Raw genomic sequence first — 21159 nt, forward strand, 5'->3', positions numbered from 1 at the left:
CCATTCTTGCCCTAAATTTTGGGCATGACATTTTGGTATCAAAGCAAGGTTTCCACACTAGGAACCTTACTCCACTTATGTTTCGCTTTAGATTACTTAAATTATTTTTGTTAAATTGATTTTATAAGACATTTAAATTTAATTGAATTAATATTATTCTAAAAGAAATTAATTATTTAATTTACTTTATTTTCCTCTTAGGATGCCTCTGACAACGTGACAAGCTCGCAAGCGTGGATGGGGTCCTAGAGGTGTGCGCATAGCACGCGAAGAGGTAGTGAGGGAGGCATTGGTTCCAGAAGAGAACCCAGGAGCACCTCCCAAATAGCCAAATGAACCTAACTAAAATCTCTTAGAAGCAATATAGAATCTTATTGGCATAGTTCAGGAAAGGATCCCAGCAAAGAACCCTCAGGTTAGAAGTCATGACTCTGGGAGTCATAGATCAATTGATAGAGAATGAAGCAGGAGCCCAACTCCTATTCCTATAGAGAGTCAGGGTGGAAATGAGCCAGAGTCTGTGCACATGCCAGGACCACCTCTAGTGGTGGAACCAGTTTATTTTGAGAGAGCTTGTCGGGATCCAGGGGATCTTATCAGCGAGGTCATGCGCCTTCAACCACCATCTTTTGGAGGTTCTTCCGATGGGGTAGAGGCTGAGGCATGGCTTTTGAGTCTTGAGAGGTGCTTTGCATTGCATTCTTATGAGCGCAACCTAAAAGCATGTGTCGTAGTTCATCTATTGAGAGGATCAGCCTCCACTTGGTGGAGACAAGAAGAGTACAAATGCAGATTAGTTCCTGATACTCTCACTTGGGAGATATTCACGGAGAGGTTCTGCGAGAGGTACCTATCAAAACACTTCAGACGGTGTCATATAGACGAATTTCATGACCTCCAACAAAAAGGCTTATCAATAACCCAATATGAGAGAAATTTTTTTGAGCTATTGCCTTATGTAGATTATCTAAAGGATGAGAAACTTCTTGTAAACCGCTTCATCAGAGGGTTAAATGTCAGTATAGCCGGGCCTATTAGGATGTCCGCTCCAAAGAGCCTTTGGGTTGTCATGGAGAAGGCACTGATTGCCGAGGAAATTTAGGTTAGACCACAGGACAATAGGGATCAATATCAGAACCGAAATCCCGCACCCCAGACTTGTGGATTCTAGAAACCACATTGGAAAGGAAACAACCAAAACTCACAAGGATTCTCCAAACCCCCTCCTCTCCAATAGACACCACAGAACTAGAGGCAGAAGCCTCCACAGTATCAGCAGGGCTCCAAGCCCAAACAGTGGCAGACTCAGGGACAGAGATGTGATCAGAGAGCATAGGTGCAATACACACCTCCAGCGAGGACTCAGCAGTCCTCTAGAGGTGGGTACAGTAGATCTAGTAGGACAAGAGGTCAGGCTTTCTCTAGGCCTCAGGGTGCCCAGTTTCAGGCACAGGGTGCTTGCTTTACATGTGGAGCAATGGGGCATATGGTGAGGGATTGCCCTCAGGGTTAGATGGCAGGGAATCAGTAGATGGCCGCTTCAGAGCTGACAGTTGGTGATATGGGCAGGTCCCTTAGAGTATTCGTAGTGGTTGACAACTGCCAGGCTGAGCATCAGGCCACGGTCATTGAGTCGGCAGGTATGATTCAAGGTAACAACGTATCTATTTTGTTTGATTCAGGAGCTACTGACTCCTTTATATCTCCTTTGGTTGTGGAGCATTGCGGGCTAGCAGCAACTAGACAAGGTGTCAGTTGGGAAGTGGAATTAGCTTCAGGGGCTAGAGTGTCAGTGGAATCAGAGGCTAGGGCATGTCAGCTGCAGATTTGCAAGACCACCACTTTAGTAGACCTTAGAGTGACACCACTTGGATCTTACAGTATCGTACTTGGCATGGATTGGCTTTATGCCCACAGAGCCAAGATGGATTGCCACCTGAAAAAGATCGAGTGTGAGGATGATCATGGTTCACCTATAGTTATCACCGGGATTTAGAGGCCCGTGTCTCTTCGTATGATCTCCGTAATGCAGCTTAAGCAGAGCATGCGAAAGGGATGTCAGCTTTTTGCTATCACTATCAATGATAGAGGAGAAGAGGAAGAAAAAGAAACATCACTTGATGACCATCCTATCCTTAAGGGATATTCAGATGTGTTTCCTTCAGAGTTACCGGGAATGGCGCCCCGTAGAGAAATTGATTTTCATATAGACCTAGTACCAGGAGACGAGCCAGTTTCTAGAGCACCTTATAGGATGACCACAAATGAGCTTAATGAACTCAAAATACAGCTTGAGGAACTCCTTGAGAAGGGTCATATTCATCCTAGCGTATCCCCTTGGGGTGCACCAATCATCTTGATTAAGAAGAAGGTCAGATCTCTCCGATTATGTATGGATTATCGGCAGCTAAATAAAGTAACCATCAAGAATTGATATCCTTTGCCCAGAATTGATGATTTATTCGACCAGCTTCAGGGTGCCAAAGTATTTTCCAAAATAGATCTGAAGTCAGGATACCATCAGCTGAGAATAGTGGAGAGTGATATCCACAAGACCGCATTTCTCACTAGATATGGTCACTATGAGTTCACCGTAGTTCCATTCGGACCTACGAATGCCCCAGCAGTTTTTATGAGCCTCGTGAATGGGGTATTCCATACATTTTTGGACCATTTTTTTATTGTGTTTCTCGATGATATACTGATATATTCTCAGAATGAGAAGGAGCATGAGGAGCACCTGAAATAGGTATTGTAGTGTTTGCAGGATAACCAGTTGTTTGGCAGTTTGTCAAAGTGTGCTTTCTTTCAGTCAGAGGTCAAGTACCTTGGGCACGCTATTTTCGGTGATGGGATCTAAGTTGACCCATCAAAGATTAGGGCTATTATGGATTGGCCAGAGCCAACTAGTGTGATAGAGGTCAGGAGTTTCATGCGCTTAGCATGGTATTACCGATATTTTGTTAATGGATTCTCTAGAGTCGCACACCCTATTACTTCTCTTCAGCGTAAAGGGAAGAAATTTGAGTGGATAGAGAAGTTCGAGAAGGCCTTTCAGGAACTCAAGATGGTACTTAATAGCACTCATATCCTTGTTGTACCAGATCCCACAGCTGACTTCATGGTTTGTACAGATGCTTCACTAGAGGGTTTAGGAGCAGTTCTTATGCAGGATGGTAGGGCCATAGCTTTCAAGTCTAGGAAACTTAAGACTCATGAACTTAATTATCCCACTCATGACCTTGAGCTCGCAGCAGTAGTGCATGCACTTGTGAGGTGGAAACACTTCCTTTTAGGTCATCACTTCGAACTGCATTCAGATCATCAGAATCTTCAGTACATCTTCACTCAACTGAACCTTAATGCACGTCAGAGGAGATGGATGGAGTTCTTGTGCGAATATGATTTTGACGTTCACTACATCAAAGGAAAGGAAAACGTAGTTGCAGATGCTTTGAGTAGAAGATGTCACGAGGTTTACACCATATCTATGGGCATGGATTTGAGAGACCGTATAATACAACACTTTCCAGAGGATGGATGGTATGCAGAGGCTGGTTAGGTAATACGATCTTAGGTTACTCTAGAGGGGAAATATGTGGATTATTCTTTGGAGTCTGATGGACTATTACGCCACAGAGGGTGCATTTACGTACCTTCCTCTGGTGGATTGCAAGAGTTCATTGTCAGGGAGGCTCATAGAGCTCCTTATGCAGCGCATCTCGGAGTTAAAAAGTTACATACTGACTTGAGGCAGTTATATCATTGGCCAAGAATGTGGCAGCTCATTGCTGAGATAGTAGCTCAATGCCTCGAGTGTCAGAGAGTAAAGGCAGAGCACTGCCATCCCGGTGGGTTGCTCCTATCTCATGCTATACCGGAGTGGAAGTGGGATACTATATCCATGGATTTCATCATTGGTCTTCCTATGTCTTCTCATTGCCATGATGCTATCTTGGTGACAGTTGACAAAAGTGGCCCACTTTTCACCAGTCCGTACTACATTCACAGCTCCAGCAGTAGCACAGGTGTTCTTACAAGACATTGTTAGACTTCATGGCATGCTCCGCATGATTATTTCTAACAGGGATTCTCTTTTCACTTCTTCCTTTTGGAAGTCCTTACAGGCAGCTATGGGCACTAAGCTCAATTTTAGTACAGCCTATCACCCAGAAATAGATGGTCAGACAGAGAGGGTCAATTAGGTGTTAGAGGATATGCTTCGCATGTATGTCATGGATCATCAGACCCGGTGGGAGGAATATCTTCCTTTAGTGGAGTTTGCCTATAACAATGGACATCACACTTCTTTGGGGATGCCACCCTATCAGGCATTATATGGCAGGCCTTGCAGGACACCTTTGAGTTGGGATCGCATAGAGGACACAGTTGCTATTGGTCCTGAGATAGTTCAGGATATGGAATAGCAGGTGGATTTGATTAGGCAGCGTCTCAGGATGGCTCAAGATAGACAGAAGAAATATGCTGATGCAAAGAGGATAGATTGTAGCTACTTGGTTGGAGACAGAGTCTTCTTGAGAGAGCGACCGCATAAGAGTCCAATCCATTACAGAAAGGGTTCTAAGCTCGTACCTTGCTTTGTAGGACCTTTTGAGATTCTTGAGAGGATAGGCCCAGTTGCCTACCGTTTAGCATTTCCACCTAGCCTGTCACGCATCCACGATGTGTTTCATGTATCAGTTTTGAGTAAATATATCTATGATGAGTCTCATATTTTAGATTGGGATGCCTTGTAGGTGGAGTCGGATGGGCAGCTAGCTTTGGAGCCCATTCACATTTTGGCACGCCGGATGCTGGCCCTTCGAGGTCAAGAGCTGGACCAGGTTAGGGTCCAGTGGGATTGTTATGATGAGGTTATGGCTTCATGGGAGGATGCAGCACGTATGAGATCAGAGTACCCCCACCTCTTTGATGAACTCCAGGAGGAAGTTCATGCCTAGAGGGGGAGGGTGTGAGGCCTCACCTTGACTCAGTCTGACATTTCAATGATTTTTATATTGAGACTATTATGGATACTTTATTTTGATGCATTTTAGAATTTAGAACTTATATGATTTCAGGATTTGGATAACATTGCTATATATTGATGATTTATTTATATGCTTTATGAGATAGAACACTACATGATTTTTGAATAAGATAAAATTTCAGTGATAAATGTCATTATTGAATTTGCAGCACTTTAATATGATAATAGAATTATGATGTATGTTTAAGTTTAGGTGAATTAGGATGAATTGCTTATGTGAAATTGCTTGGATAAAAGATGTATTTAATTTGTTCAGATGTAAATTGTATGCAAGTGATGATGTGTATTATTATTCCTTTGAATTATATTATATGTGGATATTTGAAAGTACTAATGTGTAAATTGAGATGCGCAGAAAGTTATACATGTGACCATGGAAATATTACGAAGAACCAAACCTAGACCTATGTATGTTCGTAAGCCAGGGTTTGTCTATTTGGAGAGACAACACCCCGTTTGTGTTGTATTTTATTCATAACAGTATATGTTGCATGTGTGTTAAGTGTTATTTAGTTGATTTGTCTAAAATCCACAAGAGACGATTTCATGTATTAAATTGTAAAAGTGTTTTCTTTGTGTCACTTGACACATGTGTGGATTTAAGTTTGAATTTTTATTTTTGTCTCTTGGTGGAAATGTGCTTAACTATAGCTTTTTCAAATAATGTAACATGATGTCATAAATACCTTGGGTAAAGAATCTTTGGGGTGGTCAACATATGTTTGACCCGAAAATAAACTTTAGAGGGGTTTAAAATGGGTTAAATGAACACCTAGGGGTAGTTTAATAGGGTTTCCTAAAGCCCATAAGGTATACCTAAGGGTTAGGGGTAATTTTAGGCAAGTTTCTACTCCTAGGCGACCTTTTAGACACCCTAAAATTTGACTTTTCTGAGTTGTGCGAAAATTGAAATTAGAAGATTGAACTTAGTTGAAAACTTTCCTTTTCGAATGAGAGTTCCCTTTCCCATTTTGTCTTACCTTCCTCTTTAGTTTTTAGAAACTTGTGAGAACTCACACAATGAGCTTCTTAAGCAAGAATTTGAAAATTTGAGGGTAATCACCCACTCTCCATTTTTTGAGACAAGAGAAATTTTGAAAAGAATAGAATAGAATTGGAATAGGGAAATTTGGCTCAGGGTAGAAGGAGAAGATCCGTGGAATTGGGAAGCTCTTCCTCAATAATACTATCCTACCATTGGGTAGATTAAGGTTGGTTACATTCTTCTTAAAATGACTTCTTTTTGCATGTGTTTGAAAGTATGTTGGTGTAAGAAATCTGTTTCCTTATATGTTTTTTTTTGGGGAATTTCATTTGGTATTTTGTATTATGTTTTGTATGTGTTTTTGGGAGTCTTCAAGACCTCTTACTCTTGGGAGAGAGGAGGATCTTGTGGGTGGTAGCAGTGACAACCCTCGAGTGAGAGACTCTCGTAATGAGAGCGATCACAAGGAATTTTTGTGTGACCCTTGTTGCATGGCCTGTTTGTGCAATGGGGGTCATAAGGAGGGATAAAAAGGCTAGAATGCCTTGGGGGGCATAAGGATTAAGGGGTTGCAATTCTTGATGTATTTGTTGTGCCATGAGGTGGCTACATGTTTTCCATACTTGCAGTTCTCCTCAGGGTATTGGTCCACTACCACCCTTAAAAAGGTCATCACCAAAGTGTGGTGCAGTGTAGCCGGGATGGGAGTGTGTTTGAAATCTGTGTGAAATTTGTCTTCTATGTGTTTGCATGTTTGTTTCCCATCTAGGGCTTGGTTCTCTGAACTTGAGGGTGGTTACCAATTAGTCTAGGCTGGGAGGTGAGCACTCCATGGTCATAGTTGTGATTTAATATGCAGGATTGTCGGGAGAAAAGAATAGGACAAGTGGAAGGTTGCAGGAGTTATTGTTGCAGATATTTATTTGCAATTGTAATTATTAGTTTTAAAAGGAGAAATATACCCTCATTCATTTGAAATGAGAGGCTAATTGTAAATTAGAAATAAAGACATGAGATTTAGTTATTTGTTATTTAGATAAAGAAACATCTTGTAAAATTTGTAGAATACTTTTTGGAATGAAATAAGCTAGATATACTCTTCTTTCTATTTGAAAAGAAAAGCTTTGAAATTGCATGCAATTGCATAAAAGAATTAAAAAAATCATTTTTATTTGATTCTGTGTTTTCCTTTTTATCTGCAATGTTGTCTTCATTTCAAATCCAGAAAATATGAGTTGTAATTGTTGTTAGATTTTAATAAAAGAAATTATATTATCTATTTAGTTGTTGTAGTAATTGCAGAATCAATACACTTATTTATTACAGAAAAGAAATAAGTATTCCTAAATTAGTATTTCCAAAGTGAAAAAAAAAAATGTATATCTGATGTGTTTATGATAAATTGATTAGCAGGAAATTTATTCCATTCTTAAGCATTTTAAATAAAATAAAAATAGGAAAGGCATAAATTAGATTTGCATGCATATTGTAGATTTAAAATAAATTAAATATTTCTGTTTTCTGTAAAAGCAATATAGTACAATAAAGTTCTGGAAATTATTCTTTCATTTACTTCAGAAAGTTAGTATCGAAATAGGCATTTCATCCAGTTAATATAAAATCTTAACTTGTTTAAAATTAATTTAATTTAGTCAGTTACTGTATGTAGAAGATAAATTTAAGTTTAGTATAGTTCATCTATGTTTTAGCAATAAAGTCTTTTGGTTTTAAAAGCAAAAAAAAAATACTCTTGCTATGAGTGATCTAGAAAAACATTAAATCATTTATATTTTTCTATCTAAAATCGGAATAATGGTCACCAAAATACAAATAAGGTATTTATTTTTGCATGTATATAAAAATGATATATATATATATATATATATATATATATATACATATTTATATATAGATATATATAAATATATATAATTATATTTTTATAAAAAAAAAAACATTTAACAAATTTTATTTTGTTTAAATAAAACAAAAAATAAATAAATTTTAATTATTTTGCAAAGGGCATGCAGTCCCTATGCGGGCTGCGACTAGCATAGAGGTCGTGACCTTTGTGCGGGCAGCGGTACCCATAGGTTCTACGGCTCCCTATGTGGGCCGCGCTCCGCGCTAATGGTTGTAGCCACTATGTGGGCTGCGACCCCCACAGTGGGTCGTCCCACTGGTGGCGCCATCCTCCGCCGCTACCAGCTCGGCCGCCTCTCCCACTTTTGACTGCCTCTCCCACATTTGGCCGCCACTGGTAAAATCGCCGACCTTGCACAAAAAATCCCTGCAACACAAAAATAAAATAAGATGAAACCCTAGCCTGGTTAGGGCTAGGGTAAATAAGAGAAGAATGAATTTTAAAATAAAATAAGGGGTTATTTTATAGAATAAATAAGGGTTAGGGTTTTCATGGGTAAACCCACTTAGGTGTATTAATTATTATATATATATATATAAATAATATTATATATATAGATAGATAGATAGATAGATAGATAGATAGATAGGGCTGAATTATTTAATTTTTAAATATTGAGAGGTTGAGAAGTTGTAAAATAAATAATAATAAAGTAATATTTAATTTTAAAATTTAATTAAGATGAGATGTTTAAATATTAGTGAAGTCAATATTTATTTAAAATTTAAATTGATTTAGAAGTTCATGAAACTGAATATTAATGAAATTAATATTTATTTTTAATTTAAATAGATTTAGGTATTCATGAAATAAATATTAATAAAGTTAATATTTATTTTAAATTTGAATAGCTGGAATGTTATGAACTGAATATTATGAAGTTGATATTTAATTATAAATTAAATAGATTGAGCGACAATAAGCTAGTCCATTTTAATCCATAGTTAATCTTAAATTATTTTCTGTTATTTAAGTTAGTAGATATGGATTATTTTAAAACATAGTTAAAACCAAAACTACTTAGTGCGTTTCGTGGTAGCGAACTTAATGTTATTTAGTTGTTATTTAAAAAAAAACATTATTCCGTTCTTGCCCTAAATTTTGGGCATGACATATCACAAAGAAAGATAACTTGTGGGGCACCAAATCATGAACCATCTGAAATGAAGATACAAAAGACCATCCCAAGCAATATCTCAAAAACTCAAATCAAGATCTGATCACACTCGAATATACTAGAGGAAATACTGAACTCTGCAAAGCACTGATCAGAAAAACAAACTACAAAACTGGATCATATGATATGATCAATTAAGCTTCCTGGGTCACGAAAACCAATACAGAAGAATATAGTGATGCTGTGCCTATGAAGTGTGATACCTGCAGCTGCAACACAAACACTTAATAGATCATTACAAGCATGGTTAGCAAATAATAAGCAAACAAAGATGAACCATGACAAAGCGACCTATCCCTCCTAAGAGATGCGAGTATGGATTTTCTCTCAGTTTTGGATAAGCAATCCCAGTGACTTGACTACACCTAGATGGAGGATTTGAAATGATAATGATATACAAAGATGAGATTTATTATGCTAGATTGATCCAAGAGACTAATTAAGCTAATGATATGCATGAATAAGCTATGATGATGATGCAATTAAGCTAGAAAAGAGATTGATTAAGCTACATGATTCAACAATTATGCTAGAAAATGATCAAATTAATCTAATGCAATTTCTTATAACAATAATGCACAAATGATATGCCTATAGTAACAATGTCTAAATTGATAATGAGATGGGATCCTTTGTGCTCCAAAATGGGGGATATTTATAGGATTTCCAAGGCCAGGGGTGAGGTGGTAGGAATCAACGATCAAGATTGATTCTAAAGATATCAAGGGTGAAATTAGAGGAGGTTGGAGGAAGGGACACTTGTCATCTCTATGGTGACAAGTGTCAAGGAGATTTTCTCATATAAGGGCAAGTGTCTAAGAGAGGAGAAATGTGGCCAAAGTGCCATGTGTCTCAAGAAGAAAATATCCACACCATAGGAGGTTAGGATAAGGAGGTTAGAATGTGCAAGATAGAATATGGTTGGTTAAACCAAAGGTTAGGTGGAATGGGTTAGGTTAGAGGGATGGTTAGGTTAGGTGGTTAGAAGTTAGGAGGCATGTGGGTAATTTGAATTTAAAAATTCAAATAATAGGAAAAGACTAATTAATTCTCAACAACTCATTAAATTGATTTGTTTTAATTAATTAGGGGATTAGAAGAATTGATGGAAAATGGGGGGAGGATTATTTAATTTGAATTAATTAATCAAAGGGGACTAATGAAATGAACTTATAAAATAAATCCTTAGATTTATTAATAAGTAGATGAAAGAAAGAATTTAATCGAATTGCCTAATGAATTCAATAAAATTAGAAAGGGGGATTAATTAAATAATTGCTTATTTAATTAATTATCTTTAGACCATTTTTAGGTGTATATAAGTGATACTATAAATACTCCATACACCAAACCATAATCACAATAAACCAATTTGTAATCACCAGAGTAGAATATGTTGGCATCAATGACAACAACATATCCTAGCAGCAACAATGTCCAACACTTATTGCATCCTGTTGTGCTCCCAACAAGGTATCCATTCAAGGAGTTATCAAACTCCGCAATTCTCCTACTTTGCTCAATATTTTCTCCTTATTCTTATTCAAACTCTTTATTTTATCAGTGAGTTCCAACATTTGTGCTTCAAGTGAACTTGGAAAGACCGATTGAGTTGCAAAAGAATGCTCGATACCGACTAACTTACCCTCAAGATCTTTTATCTATTGATCAACATCTGCTGTAAATCTGGGCAAAAATATACTTGATTTGAAAATTTTCCTGCCTTCATCTAATGCCTCTTATACACTCTTCATTGCAGTCGTTAGGCTTGCTCTATCTCTCTCAACATCTTTCAATTTATTCTGCAATCTCATCTCATTAAACTTCTTCTGCACATTTTCATCTGCAGCCTTCTCTAGTGATACAAAATTGGAGTTAACAACATTTAACAAGTTCTTAAGCTTTACAAAGAGAGGCACCAGAGTCCTAACTAAAACTAGGCAAAAGCTTTTCCAAAACCTTAGTTGAAAGAGAGATGACCTCTTTATCTTCGGACTAAGATTTCAATAGGTCTTCACTTCCCTTAATTTGAGCTTGGGTGGCAAGTTTCAATGCTTGAAGAGGGGAAAGAGTGCTTAAATCCACCAGACCATGAGAAAAGTCATCATCTACATCAATCTCCTTACCTTTGTCAAAGACATTGGCCACAATCATGGTTATCGAAGGTTTCTCTATTGGCTCATCACCCTTCTCCTCTGCACTCACACTCTTTTCAACTTTTGTAATCTCCTTTTCTATCATCTCTAAAATTACTTCTATCTTAGGAGGGTTCTGAGTAGCTTCACCAAAGATATCTTCTATTAGATTCATAGTAGGTGTATCTTATGTTGCTTCTTTCTCAATTGGATCAATGAATCACTGATCCTCTTGACCACCAAAGACTTCTACATGTACTTCCAGAATGGAAGTATCTTCAAGATTCTATCCTTCTGAATGGGTGGCATCCTGAGGTTGATTCACCTCATATCTCATCTCTAACAAAAAGTCTTATTATTTGATCTGTCTCTTTTGCAACTTCATCAATTTTTTTGAGCATAATTTTGTTAATTCTCCTCTTGCTCCTAAACTTTTCTTTTGCCAATTTCAATAATCTTTCAACTTCATCCCTAGATATAACTGAACAAGAATTAACCGATACATACTCTTTCATTTCTTCATCTTTCTGACAGGTAGTATTTCTCTAGATATCAAGAATATCATACAACTCTTTAGGTAACTCAAATGATAATTCAATCGGAGCTCTACTCAAGTTGTTCATATATTGAACAATTACTTCCTCAATTTCTCTCTGCTCCTTATCATCCGCATTGTCATAATATATAGCAAGATTATTCAAATTTCCATGCTTAATGATTTCATTCTTTATATCTTCTAAGGACTTAGGATGAATAATATTAACCTTACCAGACTCCAATGCTTCATCTATCTTATATTTTTGCTTCTTAGTTCCTCTAGATCTTCTGAATGGCTCACCTTGATTCATTGTCTTCTTAGAGGGTCGAGCATCACCAGATGGCTTTCTGACTACTCAAGCATAGGTAGCAGTCTTTTTAACTTCCCAAACTTCCTCATCTGACTCTATATTTGTAGTGTCATAAAATTACGACCCCTATAATTTTAACCACATTTTGGGTCCTCACCTTGGCGATGACATCTTCTTCCCTAATTGAGACCTATTTATGCATTTCCACCCCTTCACCCTTCCTCCTTCATGTCCTATGTCTTCTCTAGACCCTATTTGGGCCCCAAAATAGGGCAGGACAGGGGCATGGCTCCCCTATCCCCCTAGGATAGGGGCATGGTGCCCATTTCCCCCTAGGATAGGGGCATGGCACCCATTTCCTCACCCCTTAGGGTGGCCCTATGTCAGGTGTGTCTAGTCTCCTATGAACAATTTGTCTTTGGGATTTGCAATTCCTCTTTTTCAACCTTTGATGGTTGAAAATTAATCCTTGAGGCATGTATAAAAAGGAATTCAATCCCCTCATTCAGGGGGATGGACAGATGAATGCATGACAGGGGATAATAGGCATAAGGAGAAGATACCAGTTTTCAAGGTCATCATCAAGCATTCAAGTCTTCTTCATTCATCCATTGGAGAAACATTACAACATTAATTTGCAAGCATGTGTGTGTGTGTGTTAGGTTTTTGTCATATTACATGTCATTTCATACAACATTTGTGGTTACATTCAAGAAGCAAAGCAATCATCATCAACAAGCTGCAGATCTACAAGGTATACATTTCCATTGTTCATATTCAAGCATTTGCAATTACTTTCTTTCAAGGTTGATTCATCAACCAAGGTTTGACTAAGGTAAACCCCTATCCACAGTCATTCTCTCTCTCTTTTCTATGTGTAGGTTGCAGCTGCGCAACTATAATTGCAAGTTTGGGCTTCATTTGTAGAGACAGAAGAACCCTTTTCATTTCCCAGATTTTGTGGAGGACCATGTACGTTTCGCCATTGTCCTGATGAATTTTCTCCAAATTTGCAGTGCAGATCCATATCAGTCTAATTAGCTTAGATCTAAATTTACAGCACGATTTTGAACTGGTAGCTCCTCATTTCACTCATTTCCTCTCTCTTTTCCGCATAGTCAACAAGTCAACTTTCTCATTTACAAAAGAGGGTAAATCACACTTCAACCCTTGCAATCCACTTGGAATTCACATCCTTATTCCCTTGGATTTGGATCTAGTGGATTCAAGCCCCTCTTTTGAATGTAAAGTTCTCCCAAGTGAAAATCATCCTAGTCGCTTCCTTTCTCTCTCCTAGGTGGAGAGTCACTAGGATCCAATTTTCTACTTTACATTTTGGTGAACCAGATGTATTACACATTAATTTTGATTTCCTATTATTGGATCTAATTAATTGCAATTTGAATTTCAAACTTCCATTTTCAAGTTTGATCTATTTGCAAATTTTAGAGGTTAATTGCATAAAAACCCTAATTTTTCATTTTGAGAAAATTAAGCTTGTGAGGTGTAAAATTTTACTTGATTATTTCAGATCTTATTTCTATTTGAAAATTGCAATTCAAATCCATCTCTTTATTCTGATCATTCAGTGGTTAAATCATAAAACCTTAATTTTAAGATCTTTTCATTTTCGACCTTTGACTGCAATTTTGACCGATTTGGACATCTCCAAATTGGCTGTTTTTTTTGGAATCCGCATTAAAATCATAATCTCTACCATCCCTGAAAATTTCTAAAAAGTTGGTAAGATTGTGTGCATTCCTGCCACGATCCTCGGCTTTTTTCCCGAAATTTTGAGAGACTGAATTGACTATATTTTTCTGCTCAGATCCAGAAAATCAGCATACTTTATCAATTTTAACACTCTTTAAGGTCAAACACAAATTCAAAATTCATCTAATTCACATCTTAAAATTAATTTTCATAAAAAGGTCCTAATTTTAGATCCGCTTTTCCAGCAAATTCAAATTTCATTTAAGAGACTTTTAATGGCAATTAATAAATTGGATTTACTTGCTCTTTCTCATGTGATTACATTAATTTTTGCATATATTTATCATGTGTCGGATATGAGTTTCTTCCATTTCCTGTTGCTTCAGTTTCTTCATAGCCCTTGGTCATATTGTGTTGTTAGGATTTCCAAATTATTAGATCTCAAATCTTTCATGTATCATTTATGTTGCATTATGGTGTTGTTGTTAACAACATGCATTTCCTATATTAATCACCTTAAAGATTTTGTAGATTCTAAACCTTAAGATCCTAACCCTTGTACCTCTCCTAGGTTATCTTGTGTGAAAGAAATGAGATCTATTGCTTTACCCAATGATCTTTCTACAAGAGAGCAAGCATTGGAAAGTATTAACTTATGGATCCATCTTATTCTTCGACACTTACCCTTGAGAAAGGGGGGCAATATGACAACATCAACATTCTTACATCTTTAGGTCCTCCTTATTCTCCTAGGACCTATCTTAAACATCAAAGTCTATGTAGAGAGGATGATGTCATGCATTTTATTCATGACCTTTCTCCTCGCATAGAAATCACTAAAAATGAGCTTTTTAGATGATGAAGTTGTTCTTCCCCAATTTTCCAAAAAAGATAAGCTTGATAAAAGCAAAGAGATTCTCATTCCACATGATACTCCTTCATCTACAAATCCTTATCTACCTCCTTACACATCAGATTTCAAAGAAATTCATGATTTTGTTCCTCCATCTAGTCAATTGCAACATTCTCATAGTCGTGGCTTTCATATAATTACAAAAGTTTTAAAGGACAAGGGATTGGGAAATTTGAGTATGGAATTAGTGTCCCTACAAATCCCCCTACACAAACTACTACAAGAGGCCTAGGAAGTGGTACCCCTCTTTCTATGGATGAATTCCTTAAGCTTCAAAACTTTCAAGATTACCTTCAAAATCAACAAATCAAGAGATCTCGAAAGAATTCTTCTTCTTCAAAGAGTCCTTTTTGTTCATTTCATTAAACCCATGACCATAATGCTGATGATTGCCCTGATTTTCAAAAATCTATTCAAGATGGCATAGATAGTGGCAAAATTAGAATTGTGGATAATGAAACTTCTTCTCCTAACAAACCCTCTCCTTCATGGCAAGACGATATTTACCATCTTGACAAATTAGCTGCAAGAATCTATTGGCGATTGAAACATGACAAGAACATTTCCTTTCCTCATCAAAAGAAAAAAAAAAATCTTAAGCAGGTGAAAGGTATTGAATATTTTATTTTTCATGATTCATATTCACATTCTCTTGGAAAATGTTATGCATTTAAGAAATTTGTTCAACTACAATATGATCTTGCACACATTTGTCTCACATAAGATCTAGTTGTATTTCTTGGTAAAAACATTGTGCCTTAGCACTTCTTTTCCCTTCATGTTGCTCTTCACCCTATGGCATAATTAGCCCATTTAATGGGAGCTCTTTATCATTAGTGGTGGTATTGTTTAGATTTAACATACTTTGCGGCAGAAACATGAAGTCCATTTTTTTGTTCTTCTTTCTATACATTTATCTCTATCTTGGTGCATTATTCATCATTAGATCTCTTTTCTTGCATAGGGTTATTCTTATGAGAGCATATAATTGTTCTTTGGTTTTCCTCTATGCTAGGAGAGGAGCATCTTTAATGAGTACTGCACTTCTTCTCTTTTTTTCATTCTCTTGGAAATATTACCTCTTCTATGGTTTCGATTATTTGCAGGTATGATATGCCACGTAGCAGGGAATGATCTCTTGAGAAGTATGTATCCCTTCCTTGAAAAGATTTGTTCTACTAGGATGCCATATCACTTGAAACTAGTCACCATCAAACAATGTGTAATGTTTCTCCTTGTTATCCTCACTTGGGGGGCAAGGTTATTCACTCCTTTCCCTTTCTTTCTTTCTCATTTATCATTATTTCCTTTAGGGGCTGCATTTTCATATCTGATTATCATTTCTTACAATGGTATGCTTTTATGATTAATCCCCCTTGGGGAATATATAATGATTTTTCTCTCTTCCTTTCAAAGATTACCACTTCTTGAGATATGTATTTTATATTTACTAATGTCTTTTCTTTCATGTGTTCATGCAAGATCATTTCACATTTGCTTATGTTTAATCTCTCTCTAGTAGATTGTGTAAGCTCTTCTCATTGTCCCTTAGATTGAGGGGAAATGATCCTTCTCTCTCTTTTTCTGTAGGGATCCATTTTGCCCTATTAGGTGGATGGTGTGAGTTCTATTACTTGATGTCATTCCTTGTGTAGAATTTTTGTTGTTCACTCAAGGATTCTCTCTTATACAAGAGGTGTTAGTCCTTGACTACGACCTCTTTTTCACTTGGTGAGGTACATCTATGATAAATTCAACCATCCCTCTAGGGGCTAAAAGTGAGTCATTTCTCATCAAGAATCCCCTTCACCTAGAAATAGGAGGAAGGATTGCATTATTGTTCTTTCCTTTTTCTAGAAGATGTTATATTTGTCTAAGATAACTCTTCTTGGGGGTAGATGTCTTTTGAACAAAGATCTCTTCTCCTCCAAGGATCACCTTTACACTTACAACAAGATATCTCTTTTCAACTATCTTATCCTTGCTTGAAGAGTATTCCCTCTCTTTCTTGGATTTATGACATTGTTGCATAGCATATATCTTGTTTGTGATGAAGGTAGGTATCCTTGTTCTACTTTCCTTAAGATATCAACATTAACCTATGTTGACATCTTAAGTGGGGGCACCCACATTCCTCCTTTGTTCTATACTTCTCTCATGCATTGTACAGTGAGACATTCTTGGAACCATAGGGAAGCCTCTTAGAGAAAGATGTCATCACTTTTCTTGTATAGTGGGAAATTCTTGGAACTAGAGGGAAACCTCTTAGAGTAAGATGCCATCACTTTTTGTAGAGTGAGTCATTCTCAGAACCAGAGCACGGTCTCTTAGAGCAAGATGTCTTCACTTCTTCTTTTCTTGTATAGTGAAACATTCTTGGAACCAAAGGGAAACCTCTTAGAGAAAGATGTCATCACTTTTGTCTTGTACAGTGGGTCATTCTCAGAAATAGAGCACGGTCTCTTAGAGAGAGATGATGCCACTTTTCTCTTATGCGGGGTGATTATTCTCGAAACAAGAGCATAGTCTCGTAGAGTGAGATATCACACCTTTCTTGACACTTGTACTATACATTCTATATAGGTTGTAGTGTACTCAGACATAGACTCCTATGAGGTGCTTCGAACCTCACTTGCATACATGTGCATGAGGTTGAGTGGAACTAAAAGTGTTCTCACTCTCTCTCTTTATATGGATCACCTAGACATGCTCTAGGGGTGAGATTTTCCATGTCCTTCTCTCCATGGATCATCTAGTGTTAGGAGCGAGACATCCATGGTTTCTTTCTTCATCGCTTTTCTTCTCATGGATTACCAAAGCATGTATTCATGTTCTCTCTCTTGTTCCTCTCATGAACTCAGTTTTAATATTGATAGCTCATGGATGATGTCAACTTTTCTCTTTTATGTGATCGTTCATGTTTATGTAATGGCATTGATCTTTATGTCTTGATTAGTTGTTGAGACATCTGAGCTCGAGATCTCTTCAGCTAGTTAGTTTTTCGTCTTGTGTCTTGTTCTTGTTGGGTGTCTTTTTGTTCTTTGTCTTTGTTTTTGTTTTTGTTTGTCTTGTGCCTTTTTGTTTTTTGTTCTCTTGCATATGTTGGTGTGAGTTGAGACCCTAAGATTGGGGGCTTTTTGCTCCTCAATATTAGTGGTGTCTTATACTCCTTATGGTTTTTTCTCTGCATCTCTCATCTTCATCTCTCTTTTCTTCTACTTTATTGGCAGTAGTGGTGTAAGCTATACTCCCGCTAAAGTGGGGGCTAAATGTAGTGTCATAAAATTGACCCTTGAAATTTTAACCACATTTTGGGTCCTCACCTTGGCGATGACATCTTCTTCACTAACCAAGACCTATTTCTACATTTCCACCCCTTCACCCTTCCTCCTTCATGTCTTGTGTCTGCTCTAGACCCTGTTTGGGCCCCAAAATAGGACAAGACAAGGATATGGCACCCCTATCCTCACCCCTTAGGGTGGCCCTATGTCAAGTCTGCTCGGTCTCCTATGCACAATTTGTCTTTGGGGTTTGCAATTCCTCTTTGTCGGCCTTTGGTGGTTGAAAATTAATCCTTGAAGCATGTATAAAAAGGAATTCAATCCCCTCATTTAGGGGGATGTACAGATGAATGCATGATAGGGGATAATAGGCATAAGGAGAAGATACCAGATTTCAAGGTCATCATCAAGCATTCAAGCATTCAATTCTTCTTCATTCATCCATTAGAGAAACATTACAACATTCATTTTCAAGGATGTGTTTTTCTTAGAGTTTTGTCATGTTACATGCCATTTTATACAAAATTTGTGGTTACATTCAAGAAGCAAAGCAATCATTATCAACAAGTTGTAGATCTACAAGGTATAGATTTCCTTTGTTTACATTCAAGCATTCATAATTACTTTCTTTCAAGGTTGATTCCTCAACCGGGATTTGACTGAGGAAAACCCCTATCCACAACCATTATTCCTCTCTTTTTTGTGTGTAGGTTGTAGGTGCACAACTATAATTGCAGGTTTAGGCTTCATTTGCAGAGACAAAAGAACCCTTTTTTCATTTCACGGATTTTGTGGAGGACCATGTATGTTCCCACCATGGTCCTCACAAATTTTCTCCAAATTTTTAGGATAGATCTATATCAATCTAATTATTTTAGATTCAAAGTTACAGCGCGATCCCAAACTGGTAGCTCCTCATTTCACTCATTTCCTCTCTTTTTTCCACATAGTAAACAAGTCAACTTTCTCATTTACAAAAGAGGGTAAATCACACTTCAACCCTTGCAATCCACTTGGAATTAACATCCTTGTTTCCCTTGGATTTGGATCTAGTGGATTCAAGCCCCTCTTTTGAATGTAAAGTTCTCCCAAGTGAAAATCATCTTAGTGGCTTCCTTTCTCTCTCCTAGGTGGGGACTCACTAGGATCCAATTTTCCACTTTACAGTATACTCCTCAGCTACAACATATTGCCTTGAAGGCTTCTCCTTTTTCATTTTCTCAACTCCACCAGTTGATACTACTAGTTTGGGCTTAGGTGGAGTTATCGGTTTCTTCATTTAGGAGACAAGTACAAATTTAATAGGCTTAGCTTTGGATTGCTTAGATGAGGAGGAAATCGGTTTAGGATGTGGTTTGATCTGTTGGGATCCAAGAACACTGAGAGGGGGGTGGTGAATCGATGTTCTGCTGGTAAGATATGATTTTACCCTTTTATAACATACACATATAAACCAGCAAATGAAGAAACATATAACTTGAAGCAAATAAGCCATCCACATAAATGAACACCATAACACACAAAATTTATACATGAAAAACCTCAAAGAGGAAAAACCACGGTAGGATTTGTGACCCACAATATCAGTTCATAGTTCACTGGCCATATGAAAGATATTACATAAAATGAGGGCCTGCACATGCAGGAAGGCACACTGTCTAGAGCACACTGCTCATCACAAAAGAGTCACTAACTACAAGATTCTGCTGAAATAAAATAGTAATAATGTACTACAAAATGCATCTGCTATGCCAAAAAGAGTTCCGGTTATAATTCTTCTCTATACCAGTTCATAAACCCTGAACACTTCTATTGGTATCTCCTCTCCTCCAAGAATTCTTTCCAAACTATCTACAGATCATCACATGATCTAACATTTGTATACAAATAATCTACATACATATACTTCGCATTACACATTCTCCTATATCCTTATTACAATATTTCACATCACCCTTTATAATGACCTTAACAAACTGACCTATATACCCTTCACAAACAATATGCCTTATGTTAGCTTACAATGCATTACAAAAGATATACAATGTCGGCCTTATATAATAATTACTAAATGATTTTAAAAATAAAACTTCCTTCGGGTCCAAGACTGATGTCGGCTTCACTGAAGTGTTGGACGTCGGTGCTGGTGTAACCCTGGATACTCCAATGTCAGTGTCTTTCGGTGAATGTCTCCTAATCTCGGTGTATGTCGGTGTATGCTTCCTTATGAATCTCATTGCCAACTTACCATGTTGCCATGTTGCCATCAATGACAACATATAAATCCAATGAGTGCCAATTGCCAACAATCTCCCCCTTTGGCATTGATGGCAACACTCGTGAAAAATGGATTCATTGTTGGTTCAACCTAAAGTATGCTCCCCCTGAGCAATGCACTCCTTCCTGATATCCTTCCCATATTTTTCTATCTAATAATTTTCACATTATATACACTCCCTCTTTGGCATCAATGCCAAAGACCGGTGAAAGAATTGAAAGAATTTAGTGCAGAAAAAGAATGAATAAATATAGATTACTTTACCAGAGCTTGACCAATTTCAAAAATTCTGGGTAAGCCTTGTCTAGAAACTGTAAATATGTATCCCAGATGGTTTTGAAGGTTTCAGATATGGATACAAGTCCACTCAGTAAGTGTGCAAGCGTTTCCTTCTCTTTGACTTCTACCGGTGTGGGCTTAGCAATCATATCCATATATTCCCTCTTATGTACACCGAGTGAATCTAATCTTGGACTCACCAATCCTCTAAGACTCCTTGCTCTCTAAATGATCTCATCTCTTTCCTTTTCAAAAGCAAAAAATTGGTTCTCCAAAGACAAAATTTGTCCATCAATAGATGTTGTTAGTGAGGTTAATCCATCAAAAGATTTTGTAATTTTAGCAACCTTATCATGTAACTCCTTTAATTTGCTATCTACATTTGATGTAAGAGTTTCTATGTTACAATAGACCCTGTAGGTATTTGTACACTGTTTCAAACAATTCTCAATAAGAATTAATTTTCCTTCAATTTTCATCTTCTCTGTTTCAATAATCTGATCAAAAGTGGCTCTCTTAGCCATAGTAAATCTCTCAAGTGTCTGTTGGGCTGAAATTTGTTGCAAAGATTGAAAG

Source organism: Cryptomeria japonica, chromosome 4, assembly GCF_030272615.1.
Source record: "Cryptomeria japonica chromosome 4, Sugi_1.0, whole genome shotgun sequence".
Taxonomy (NCBI): domain Eukaryota; kingdom Viridiplantae; phylum Streptophyta; class Pinopsida; order Cupressales; family Cupressaceae; genus Cryptomeria; species Cryptomeria japonica.